At 43.3% G+C, this 13,116-nt stretch overlaps 1 pseudogene; it reads left to right on the top strand.

Annotated features, from left to right (window-relative positions):
- Positions 1-2,682: 2,682 nt before the first annotated feature.
- LOC101660964 lies at positions 2,683-6,111 on the top strand (annotated as a pseudogene).
- Positions 6,112-13,116: the final 7,005 nt, after the last annotated feature.

Here is a 13,116-nt window from a genome sequence, read left to right as displayed (position 1 = left end):
TGATTTAACAGTTCATTTCTTGTTATATATCTATCTTTATAAATAAATATATTAAATTATCAGCAATTTGGTTTTATCTCTCTAGAGAACCCTGTCTAACACAACTAGCTTGTGATCTTCCTGCGTTTCACATCACGGCATGCGGCTGCGTGAGTCTGAAGAGGGCCTTATGGACTAGGATTGGACTTATAGACTTGAGTTGGACTGGGCTGGGATGCTTTCTCAATATGCAATTACTTCTTGATATAAAGCTCTTCTCTTTTTTTGGCATTTTAATTTATTTTTTAGCAAAAGCTCTTTCTCATACATATATAAGTGTCACTGGATTTGTTTCTCTAGTCTCCCTGGACTAACACAGATTTAAGTTTTCCTTATATTGAAGTGCATTCCTGAAGGCTATAGTCTTGGATTTTCATCAGCAAGTGCATTAAGTCTTTCCCATTTTCAGCAATCAAGGTTGTATCATTTGCATATCACATGCTGCTAAGTCTTCCATCACTCTTGATGCTGAATTCTTATAGACAGAGTTCTCAGATTATTTGCTCAGCATAAAGATTGCATAAGCAGAAACACTGATGTACACTTTCCTGATTTTAAGCCACTCCTGATGCCCTTGTTCTGTTGGAAGGACTGCTCGTTGGCCCATGTTCCAAAACAATGAAGCGGTTCCGCAATGTCCATTTTTTACAGTGTTGTCCATAGCTTGTTATGATCTACATAGTCAAGAGCCTTTGCATAGTCAATCAAACACAGGAAATCTCTTTCTGGTATTCTCTGCTTTCAACCACAATCCTGAGGGTGCTGGCCGTGACCGTCCTGGTTCCCAGTTCTCTTGGGAATACAGCTTGAATTTCCAGTAGCTTCTCGGTGATGTACTGCTGCACCCATTGTTGAATGATCTTCAACAAAATGACACTTGCATGTGATAGTATTGATAATGCTAGATAATTTCTGTGTTCTGTCTGGCTCGTGTTTCTTTGGAATAGAATCAAATATGGGAGTCTTTCAGTTTGTTGGCTAGGTAGCGGTCTTCCAAATTTCTTGCCATACATGAGTGGGTGCTTCCAGTTCCGCATCAACATCTCAGTTGGGATTCTGTCAGTTCCTGGAGTCACAATATGCACTTGTTTCTCTTGGATCTATGCCTGCAAATGGAATTATTAGGTCATAGATAAGATATATGTTTAGTTTTAGTAGATATTTCCAGAGAATTTGCTTGATACTGACATTGTCCCACCAGCTTCTTCTTCTTTTTCTTTTTTTTTTGGTTAGATTTTGCATGACATCAGGAGTCTTGGTGGTGTAGTGATTATGTGTTGGCCTGAGATCTGCATGGTTGGCAGTTCAAGACTACCAACAGCTCCAAGGAAGAAAGATTAGGCGTTCTACTCCTGTAAACAGTTACACTCTCAGAAACCTACTGAGGGTCGCTATGAGCCAGCCTTGACTTGCTGGCAGTGAGTTTTATTTGCATGATGTATCATTTTCTATCTTTTTACTCTCAACTAATTTGTGTCTTAACACTTAAAGTGACTAAAAGCAACATACAGTTGGGTCTGAGTTTGTTTTGTTTGGCTCAGTCTGACAATTTGGAGTTTAAAAAACTTAAATATCATCTATATGCAATTAATATAAATATTCATATAGTTAAGCCTTACATCTTGCTGTTTGTTTTCTATTTGCTCCATATGTTCTTTACTACTACTCTGCTGTCATAGCTTATGTTGATTTTTTGGTTATTCAATTTTATCTCCCTAGTTACCCTGGAACGAGTCCTGGTGACAGAGTGAGGCATAGGAATTTTTTTTTAATACTTTTATTGGGGGTTCTTACATCTCTTATCACAATCCATACATTCCTCCAGTGTGTCAAGCATGTTTGCACATATGCCGCCATCATCATTTTCAAAGCATTCTCTTCCCACTTGAGCCCCTGATATCAGCTCCCCATTTCTTTCCCCTCCTCCCCCGCCATAAAGATTTAAAGTCCTGGAAACTCAAAGGAACAGTTGTAGGCTGTCCAATATGCTTATTATGGTCAAAATCAATTCAGTAGCAGCATGTGGTTTCTTTAGCTTTGAATGACATCTTTAGTCATCTTTCTTCTTGTTACTCTATACAGTACCATCAGCATCCTTGGTTCACCACAGTCTAACTCAAATCAATGTGTTTGCCACTTCTTCAGCAATGCAAGAGCCTTCCGACAGCTTAATCCAAATTCCTGCTATTTGTACTTGTTAGGGGTTGAGTTGTGTCCTGCCCACCCACCCCCTGGCAAATATGTGTTTTATAGGTAAATTTATAGAGACAGTAGCTGAATTAATTTCTTAGGGAGAGGGCAACGGAGGTTGGGGGGAAATGGGGAGCTGATAATAATGAGTACAAGAAAGAAGAAAGTGTTCTAAAATTGATTAAATATGATTAAACCATTGAACTGTATGTGAATTATATGTCAATAAAACTGTCACAATCTTAAAAATTAAATTCACATATAAAAACAAAATATGTATTTTCAATCCTAAACTCTATGCCAGTGGTTATAATCCCATTTGGGAATGGGTTGTTTCTGTTAATTGAAGCAGGATTAGTTTTGAGTCAGTCTCTTTTGAGATATAAAAAAGATTAGATGCTGCCGATCAGACCGGCTGCCACTCCTTCAGCCTCCAGGAAGGAACTTGCCACCATGCCCTACTCACAACCAGCGCTCACCCCAGAGCAGAAGAAGGAGCTGTTGGACATTGCCCATCGCATTGTGGCTCTGAGCAAGGACCTCCTGGCTGCAGATGAGTCCACCAGAAGCATTGCCAAGCGACTGCCATCCATTGGGATCGAGAACACCGAAGAGAATTGTGGGAAACAGAAAGATTTCTTGCAAGTCATCTCCCCCAGATATATGTTAAACTTAGGACACTGCTTGCAGCTAATGGTAAATGATTGTCAAGTTACCTCCCTGAAGGCAGTCAGTTGCCAGACTACTGTCTGGTCCCACCACAGAGGCTCCATTCCCTGCTATTAAGGACAATGGGCTACTTCTCCCTAAAGGCTTGTGACCATTAGCTTGGTTCCTGTAGGTGGGGTTCACACCCTACTGATAATGGTTTCTAGAGTGAGCCAGAGAACAAGTCAGACCTGCTCAGTGACATCCAAAGTTAGGCTGCCATCCTGAATCTAAGGTCCGCCCATCTTGTCACATGTGTACCCCCAATCCCTCCTCTTCCTATTACATGTATATCCCTAGATCACCCCCCTCCCATTACTGTATTACCTATAGCACAACCTTTTCCTGTGATGTATGTCTTCACCTGTAATTAGGGGCTTACGTGTCTCCAGAGAATATAAAAACCTTGGTTAGCAATAAAGAGCTCTCTCGGGCTTCTCTCTTGGCCTCTCCCATCCTCACTCCCCTGTTCCCTTTCCCCTTGTCCTCCTTCCCCTCCCACCTATCTCCACGTGGACCACCAAGTGGGGCTGAGGTGAGCATGCTACCATGAAATGTGTCTGACTCCATTATTTCAACCTCTCTTCTATCTCTCATGCTCTCTAGTACTTTACTATAATCTTTACTTATTATCACTGTACAATTACACTACCGAACCCGCAATTAGTTGTGGGGGGGTGGTGGCATTTGCCCCACAGAGAATCACCGCTTCTACTGGCAGCTGCTGCTGACCACTGACAACTGGGTGTACTGCTGCACTGGGGGCGTCCTCCTCTTCCATGAGACGCTCTACTGTTAGGGACCTGGAGCGATTCCCCTTTCAATGAAAGAGATCAAACACAAGGCTGCTATTCAGTGAGGCCTTATTATGCAAGCTTAAGCCAGGGCTCCAACTCTCAGGTGCTTAACCGCAAACGTCTTGGGCTAGAGCCATGAACAAAAGAAATTCTTAAGTATATATTTGCGAGGTACACCCCACCCACCCACCACCCACCACCGTCAGTCCACGGATTGGCTCTTTGAGGTAGGTTGGCCGTCTGGTCCTTTGTGTGTAGTTCCCCGCGTGGACCAGTTAGTCCTCCCCTCGCGTCTGGGCTTTTCTTGCTGCTCCGGGATTGGCTAGCCTCAGTCTCTGGGTACATCCTACTTTGAACTGCTAGGAAACATGAAACCACAGCCTGCCCCAATCGCGGTACCAGCCACGGGGGCAATCAGGCTCTACACTACCAGAAAGTGGATGATGGGCACCCCTTCCCCCAAGTTATCAAATCCAAGGGCGGTATCATGGGCATCAAAGTTGACAAGGGTATGGTGCCCCTGGCAGGAACAAATGGCGAGACTACCACCCAAGGGCTGGACGGGCTGAGTGCTGTGCCCAGGACAAGAAAGTTGGTGCTGACTTTGCCAAGTGGATCTGTGTGCTGAAGATCGGCAGACATACCCCTTCAGCCCTCGCCACCATGGAAAATGCCAGTGTGCTGACCCATTATGCCAGCATCTGCCAGCAGAATGTCACCATGCCCATTGTGATGCCTGAGATCCTCCCCAATGACGACCGTGACCTGAAGCGCTGCCAGTATCACTGAAAAGGTGCTGCCTGCTGTCTACAAGGCCCTGAGTGACTGCCACGTCTACCTGGAAGGTACTTTGCTGGAGCCCAATACGGTCACCCCCGGCCATGTCTGCACACAGATACTTTCACACAAGCCAATTGCCATGGCAGCTGGCACCGCATTGCTGTTACTGGGGTCACCTTCCTGTCTGGAGGCCAGAGCGAGGAGGAAGCTTCCATGCTCTGCTGGTCTTATTCCTTCATTCTCTCACCCTGCAGAGGCTCTAACACTGTTTTAATCTGCACCCACAGTGTCCAGGTCTCCATGGGTATGCTCTGTCCTTTCCTGGGAGCTTTCCTTAAGTTAATGGCTACCTTATCCCAGATCTCCATATCAAAGGTTCCTGACTCCAGAAAAGAAAGATTAAATTTCTTTACCACTGGAAGAAACTCTTTCATTCTCTTATTTGTTACCACTACATTCTGTTTCTTCAAGAGGTGGCGAGGAGTGATACCGGACGCTGTATTCTTGCTCTTTGCCTGATCCATATCTCACTCAGACTTAAAAACACTTCAAAAAAATAAACTCAGAAAAATTTTTTTCCCAATTCACCCTCACTGTCCGATGAGGCCATACAATTGTTACATGGGATATAACTCAAAAGAGTTCTTTTCCTACAGGGCCACACATAATGGGTGCCATATGTCAGGGCACCTGCCCTAACACATCATCACAGGTCCAGTAGGCACAATTGAACAGCCATAATAGTAAAGATTATAGTAAAGTTATAAAGAGCATGAGAGATTGAAATAATGGAATCAGACACCTTTCATGGTAGCAATGCTCACCTCAGCCTCACTTGGTGGTCCATGTGGAGACAGAGAGAGAGATTTAATGCTAACCAAGGCTTTTATATTCTCTGGGGACATGCAAGCCCCCAAATTACAGGTGAAGACATACGTCACAGGAAAGGGTTGTGCTATAGGTCATACAGTAATGGGAGGCAGTGGTCTAGGGGTACACATGCAATAGGAAGAGGAGGGATTGGGGGTATTCATGTGGCAAGATGGGCGGATCCTAGATTCAGGATGGCAGCATAACTTGGATGTCACTGAGCAGGTTTGACCTGTTCCCTGGCACCATTATCAGTAGGGTGTGAACTCCACCAACAGGAACCAAATCAATGACTGCAAGCCTTCAGGGAGGAGTAACCCATTGTCCTTAACAGCAGGAAGCGGGCCCTACCAACCACTGGAGGATGTCTATAAGCATCTAACCTCCCCCCATATGCTAACAAAAAGCCTCTAATGTCTGACATATCTTTGGGGGGAGACAAAGCTGGGGAAAAGTCTCTTTATAATCCCACACATCCATCAACTTCAACTCCATCAAGTGCCCCCTGCTGAAGCCATGGGCCCTGACCACCTTCTACTGGAGAGCCCTGCAGGCACCTGCCCTGAAGACCTGGGGTGGCAAGATGGAGAGCCCGGAGGTGGCTCAGGAGGAGGCCATCCAGTGAGCCCTGGCCAACAACCTCGCCTGCCAAGGAATGTACACCGCAAGCGGTCAGGCTGGGGCTGCAGCCAGCAAGTCCCTTTTTGCCTCTAACCATGCCTATTAATGAAGGTGGTGTGAGGCTGCACCCTCAACACTCCAGGCCTCCTCCTGCCCCTCCCATGCCTGCCTCTTGATGGGAGGGTGCCACCTGGGCACCAGGCCACGCTTTCCTCTCATTCTCGCCCACTCTTTCTGCCGGAGACCAGCTCCGGAGTGTTCCTAACAGAAAGCTGAAGTTGGGTGAGTGGTCTTGAGAAAAAAGAGAATATAGAAAAGTAAGGTTCAGGAGGACCAAAGAAACATTCTGAAGCGTGAATGTATGCAATGGTAATTTATTAAAAGCTGTGCTCTCCTTTACATCCCATTTCCTGGCTCCTTCTGGGATAACAGCCAAGTCCATCAACAAAGACACCTGGACTTTGCAGCCACATCCTTGCAAGTCAAGGTTAAGCAAAATAGTTTGTTCTAAAACATCTTAGCAGATCCAAGAAGCCAAGTTATTTTGCTAAATACAGAAGTTCATTTATAGTTCATACAGCTCCCATGAGAACTTTTAACTAAGGGTGAAGTCCCACTCTTTATGCCCATTAGGTTTTCACCCGCTCCATTCCCTAAGACCATGGGGAAGAAATGGGAAATCACCCTACATCTTTCCTCTCGTTCTCGCGGCCCTTGTGACAGTGGCGTGCAGGGTTGTCTGTATGCTAACTCCATCGCCCTTTGCAGCTCGCTGCCAATAAACAACGATTTAAGGGGTGTCGGAGTCCAGCTCCGGGAGGGTTGAACTGGATACCTGAAGGAGGTGTGGGGTCAGCGAACACAGACGAGACAGACACGAGAGATGTTCTGGTGGAAGCAATCTCTGCCAAGTTCTTCCAAACAGCTTTATTTATACCATGAAAAGTTTTGCAGACCACTGCTTAAAAACAATGCCTTATGATTAACTCCAAAGTCACCCTTATTGTTTCCACTAAAACCTGATTAAAGACCATTGTAAGGTCTGTACTGTTTTCTGTCACTTTCTGTCCTCTTCCTGGTTCTTTCTTTCTGGACTGCTTGTCTTTTCCATCACATACTATTCTTGATTGAGGTGTTCAGAAAATTTGGTCAGACTCATATCCTACTCACTGCCCTATTTTTTGCTCACAATGTTTCTTTTCTCGTTGACTAACTTAACACAATGACACTACCTCATGTGCTACTTCAAAGCCTAATACCTACAAGCAGCGTTAAATGCTCCTCAAATATTTTCCTTTACAAACTCTCCCATTGTAACTGTTCCATTGTCTACCTATCTCTCTCTTATTTTTTATACTCCTGAGGCACCATGGGGAGCCAAACCATCTGATTCTTTGCCAAAGACTTAATGTTTCCCCTTTCACATGTTTTCTATTAATGTTAACCATTCTCTCTCCTTCTATGTAAGGTAAAGGGGTGTCAGTTGGGGGAGGCAGTCTATAAGGCTCTCTATATCAGGGAGGCCAAAAGAGTACCCCACTACCTAATCTGAATGGAATCCAGGGGGTTTTGGTGGGTTTCATTTTCTCCTCTGACCTCAACTTTTGGGTTTCTTCCTCACTCAATTCCCACATATCCTCCTCAGAATTCCCAAAGATGTCTCGCTGTCTAAGCCTCTCCAATGCCTCAGTTAAGGAAAGCCCCGTCATATAGAAGCAAGTTTTAGATCTGGTTTCATTCGTACTTCTCAAGACTGGCTTTGCATCCACTCCGAGTGCGATAAACATGACAATGCACAAAATTCTCAAGAATGGATTTAACAACAGCAAATATTTGAGGGATGTTGGAATACCTCTCTGGGAACCTTTGCTCTGCAGAAGCTCCTTCCACCAGGCTGTAGCTTTGCTAGACAGTATGGTTGGGATGGTTCCCAACATATCCCCCTTTTTATTATTTTTCAAATGAAGCCTTTGGATTTCTGCCTGCACCGAGCGTAAACTGCAGAAGGTCAATCGGAAGACGACTGGAAGAAAAAGAACAAGAAGAAGTATTATCAAAGCTGCAACTCCCAGATTAACAAAAATTGATAACCAGGACTTTCTTGTAACATATCCAGTTATTTTTTTCTAAGAAAGACTTGGCCACTTCTGAAGCTGGTAGTACAGAGCTTCCAGAGTGACTGATGGCTGTAATACTGGCATGTAAAGAGACTAAATCTAAAAAAATGTCTGAATCATTCCAAACTCCCAATACATGATTCTTAACCTTTTCCCATGGGACTTCTGATTCATTGTAAGTTAAAGGAGTGACCCAGACCCATTTAACGTGCGAGTGACATCTAATCATCATTCTAGTTTTTGGAGCCTGAATCTGATCACTCATCCATACTACTGCCTCCTCTAAGGCACTAACTTGTATGTCAAGTTTTTGATCAATTTTTGCTTGTGTCATTAAGGCTATGGTAACATTTTTGGTGAATTCATCAACATGTTCAGCAGTATGTACTTCTCGGATCAAAGTTACAGTAGAGGTAGTCAAGGAACCTATAATAGCAAATAATGCTACAATACCTAAAATTAAAGAGGCAACAAATCTTTTTCTTTGAAAAATATCTGACATTAACTGTAAGGCATGTAGTCCCATATCATCATACCAAGAGGTATCCAGTTTTAAAGGCAATATAACATAAGGGGGGTTGTTGAACAATGACAAAAGAAGTTATATTCAAATGAGAATAAATACTATTGGTTAAAACACAATTTTTACAATGAGTAACAAAGACCCCATTATTTTCAAATATTTCTAATGTGCCGAAATCACCAGGATATAGAACAGCAAAAGGGGAGTGCACGCAAGCTTGAAGGGTTCTGTATGTATATTCTTTTTGGGGTCTTTTTAGACCAGCAGGTTGGGTAGCCGTAAAGAGCCTCCACAAAGATGTTTGAACTACTGGACCATTGGAACCGAAAAAGGTCAAAATAGGAGAAACCCAGCCTGGGGTAAACCATCTGGCCAAAGGTTCAGGAGTGGGCAAATCAGCATCAGACCAATTAAATCTTGTACTCAGTTTGACTAAATCGCGGTGGTAAGCATCAGTGGGAGATGTAATGGAATAATCATATACATACAAATCTGTACCACTTAAAGGCTGCTTACTCCTCTTCTGTCTGACGTGGCTCCCACAATGGCACAGTCATGCCATTTTGGAAATCCTGTTTTCCTATTGATAGCAAACCCACTATCATCGGCTTCTGGATAAGGGTCACACACAGGAATTTGATCAGGAGGTAAAGTAGAAGTAGTAATGAATTTAAAATCTGGAAATGAGGGAATTATAAGTGCTAACATCCAAAGATGTCTCTGCTTGGCTCTAGTAACAGGGGAATCTGTGACCAGAGTTCTAATCCCCAGTGACAAACAAGGTCCTGGAAGTGGTGTGTGAAGATGGGATCCGCAAATAGGAGGCAGGGAATTATTACCCCTATAGGTGACATTATATGAACTTTTAGGGTTAATAAAGGCACTTGGGTGACCCCCCAGGAGGAAGGAATCATTTGTAAAAACCGGCACTTTGGGTGTCTCCCAGGTGACCGGGTGCAAAACCGGAGGTTCTGGTATGTAAGACCAATAGGTTTCAGCTGTGACTAATCCTGAGCTTAATAGCTGGCACGTGAGAACTGCTAGCATGGCAGTGAAACAACCTCAGGGGTGGGTCCTGTTCCTTGTGAAGCAACAATGTCAAGAGCTTTGTTGCTGAGCCTCTTCAGTTGTCCCCAGGTCTGCGGGAAGACAGTGCGGGTGGAGAGGCCCCGGTGGTGACGAATAGGCCCAGGCCCAGATTCTCCATGACCTGGCTGAAGAGACAGATCCTGGAAAGGAGAAACCAAGGAGGGCTGGCTCCCCCCGTGAGGGGAGGAGATGACTAGTGCACTGGAGTGTGAGTCGGAGGGGCTGGACACGGAGCCTGTCGGAATCAGCCGTTTCCCTTACAGTTTCCAAGTAGCAGGTGACATGCTGTAAGGCGGAGGAGGCGGCAGGCCCGTCATGGGGCGAATGAATCGGGCTGGAATCCACACAGGAGAGTCCGCACCTGTGGAAAGATGCAAGCATATCCTCGCCCACAAGTGAGTAAGACATCTGGGCCTTTCCAGGTCCCAGTTAATACATCTTTCCATGTTACCAGTGATTTAGGTTTAATGTCAGGACCCTGAAAGTGTAAATACATGGGTGTGTATCCTTCTGAATTACAATTTAAATGATTTATAACAAACATAGCATGCTGTAAAATATGATGTGGAGAGTGATATTTAAGCTCTCCTTCCTGCAAATGCTGGATTTGGTTTTTAAGTGTTTGATGAGCTCTTTCTACTATGGCCTGTCCTTGAGGGTTGTATGGAATTCCTGTAATATGTTTGATCCCAAAAGTGGAACAAAAGTTCTTAAAAGCGGTGGAGGTATAAGCAGGGCCATTATCAGTTTTTATCTCTCCAGGCTGTCCCAAAATGGCAAAAGAGTAAAACAAGTATTGAATTACATCCTTAAATGTTTCTCCGGTATGGGCTGAGGCAATGACTGCATGTGAGAAAGTATCTATGCATACGTATACAAAGGAAAGTTTACCAAAACTAGGGATGTGAGTAACGTCCATCTGCCTTATGTCATTAGGCATCAATCCTCGAGGATTGACTCCAGTTGGCAAGGTTGGAGCCTCAGTTGGGCACACGGAACACTTTTTAACAATTTCTCGTGCGGCTTCTCTTGTTATGTGATACTGTAATCTCAAAGCATTAGCATTTTGATGATGTAAAGCATGGAGGCCTGTTCTATGGATAAAATCATGGGTCGTGTTAAGGCATCTGCTTGCCTATTCCCTTCATGTATAAGACCTGGCAGGTTATTGTGAGATCTAACATGCCCTATAAAAAATTGTAATTTACGTTTGCTTATTAAATTTTGTGATTTAGTCAATAAATCAAATATAGTGGTTTCCTGGGGAGGAATGGATGCTGTCTCTATGAATGGAAACAATTTAACCCCATTCTGTGAATCTGAATAAAGATTAAACAAAGTATTAGATAATGTTTTAAATACATATATTACTGCCGTAAGTTCAGCCTTTTAAGCGGACTTCTGATTAGTAGAAAATGAAGTCTTATGATCACCAATTATAACTGTAGCTGTGCCATTAGAGGATCCATCAGTAAAAACAAGGGACGCCGGTAGAGTGTCCAAAGGATCCTTAGAGGATTTTTGAGGGAAGATTACAGGGTGTTCTTTTATAAAATGTAACAAAGGGTTTATGATAGGTTATGATTCCTGTATATCCTGCAAGGGCACCTGCCAATCTGGATCAGATTGCAAAAGGTTTTCAAGCTGATGAGCATTGTAAGGTGATATCATATTGGGGATTTCTATACCAAACAACTCTCTACTCCTTTTTCTTTCTTTTATGACAAGCAATGCTATCAAGGAAGTATAAGGAGTGACCATGTTAGGAGAATTGGAAGCTAAATAGAACCATTCCAGGGGTCCATTCTGCCACAAACATCCCATGGGGGAATGGACAGTAGGTAGCAAAATCAAAGACCAAGGTTTTCAATAGTCTAATCTTGTTAATTGGTTATTCATTATTGCCTTTTGCACCTTTTCCATGGCCAGTTTTCCTTCCCGAGTCAATGCCCTAGGTGACTTAGGGCTAGGGTCCCCTTGTAAGATGGCAAATAAAGGTTTCAAAGCATTAGTGGTTAACTTTAAAAAAGGATCAATCCAATTAACATCCCCTAATAATTTTTGAAAATTGTTTAAGGTTTTTAATGACTCCTGCCTTAATTGTATAAGTTGAGTAATTATTTTCTCTCCCAATATTTTCCTCCCCAAATAAGAAAAAGGGGGTTCTGTTTGTAATTTTCTGGGGGATATTTTTAGTCCCTGTTGAGTTAGAGCCATTACAGTATCTTGTACAATTTCTTGCAATATACCACGGTTTTGATGGGCTTAAAGAATATCATCCATATAACGGATAACATAAGCTTCTAAATACTTATCCCTGATTGACTGCAAGGCTGCACTTACATATTTCTGACACAAGGTAGGGCTCTTTGGAAGGCGAAACCCAAAGGAGGCAGGGGTGGAGGCCAGCCTTTAGACTTCTTAATTTTAGATTTAATTGCCAAATTATTTATCGAGCCATAATGGAGCTTTTTACAATGGCCTTTTGATTAAACTAAGGGTAAATCCCAGTCATTGTCATGATATCGGGCAGCTGCTTCTTCTACGTCAGCTTCATCTTCAGGCGAAAGATGATCATCACCTTCCCCTGAGTCAGTTTCAACAGTATAAATTTGTTTCCTCTCCGCTTGTTCGCCTTTAGAGGCGTTTTCTCATCTTGCAGAGAGAGTTTCTTGGAAAATTGAGTAACCTCTTGTAAGAGGTCTAAGGAATCTCTCACTAAGCTCTATAAGGAGAATGTTTTTACAGGGATTTCTTCAGTCCCATGTTCATTATAGTATTCTTTTAATTCTTCCCCTACTTTAGTCCATGTATCTAAACTGACGGTACCTTCTTCAGGAAACCATGGACTGCATCGCTGTACAAAATTTAAAATCCCTGTTATCTGAGGAGTCGACACATGGACCCCTTTTCCTTTAAGAATTTATTTTAGAATTTCTACAAACAACAGTCATCTCTCCTTAGACTCACTGTGGCCCATACTTCTTACTTATGTTCTTTATCTGTTCACCTCTACTTACCTGGTTGCCTTGCGCCAGGGGGTCTGCAGTACCCTAGGAGAAGTCCTATCCACACCGAAAAAGAGAAAAAAATTACCTTCAGGTCCCCGTTTGAGGGCGCCACTTGTTGGAGTCCAGCTCCGGGAGGGTTGAACTGGATAACTGAAGGAGGTGTGGGGTCGGCGAACACAGATGAGACAGGCACGAGATGTTCTGGTGGAAGCAATCTCTGTCGAATTCTTCCAAACAGCTTTATTTATACCATAAAAAGTTTTGCAGACCACTACATAAAAACAATGCCTTATGATTAACTCCAAAGTCACCCTTATTGTTTCCACTAAAACCTGATTAAAGACCATTGTAAGGTCTGTACTGTTTTCTGT

The sequence above is a fragment of the Echinops telfairi genome, unplaced genomic scaffold (assembly GCF_000313985.2).
Source record: "Echinops telfairi isolate 266 unplaced genomic scaffold, ASM31398v2 ScPeMD7_7425;HRSCAF=8463, whole genome shotgun sequence".
Lineage (NCBI taxonomy): Eukaryota > Metazoa > Chordata > Mammalia > Afrosoricida > Tenrecidae > Echinops > Echinops telfairi.
The sequence above is the reverse complement of the archived record's forward strand: the minus strand, read 5'-3'. Positions and strand labels throughout refer to the sequence as shown.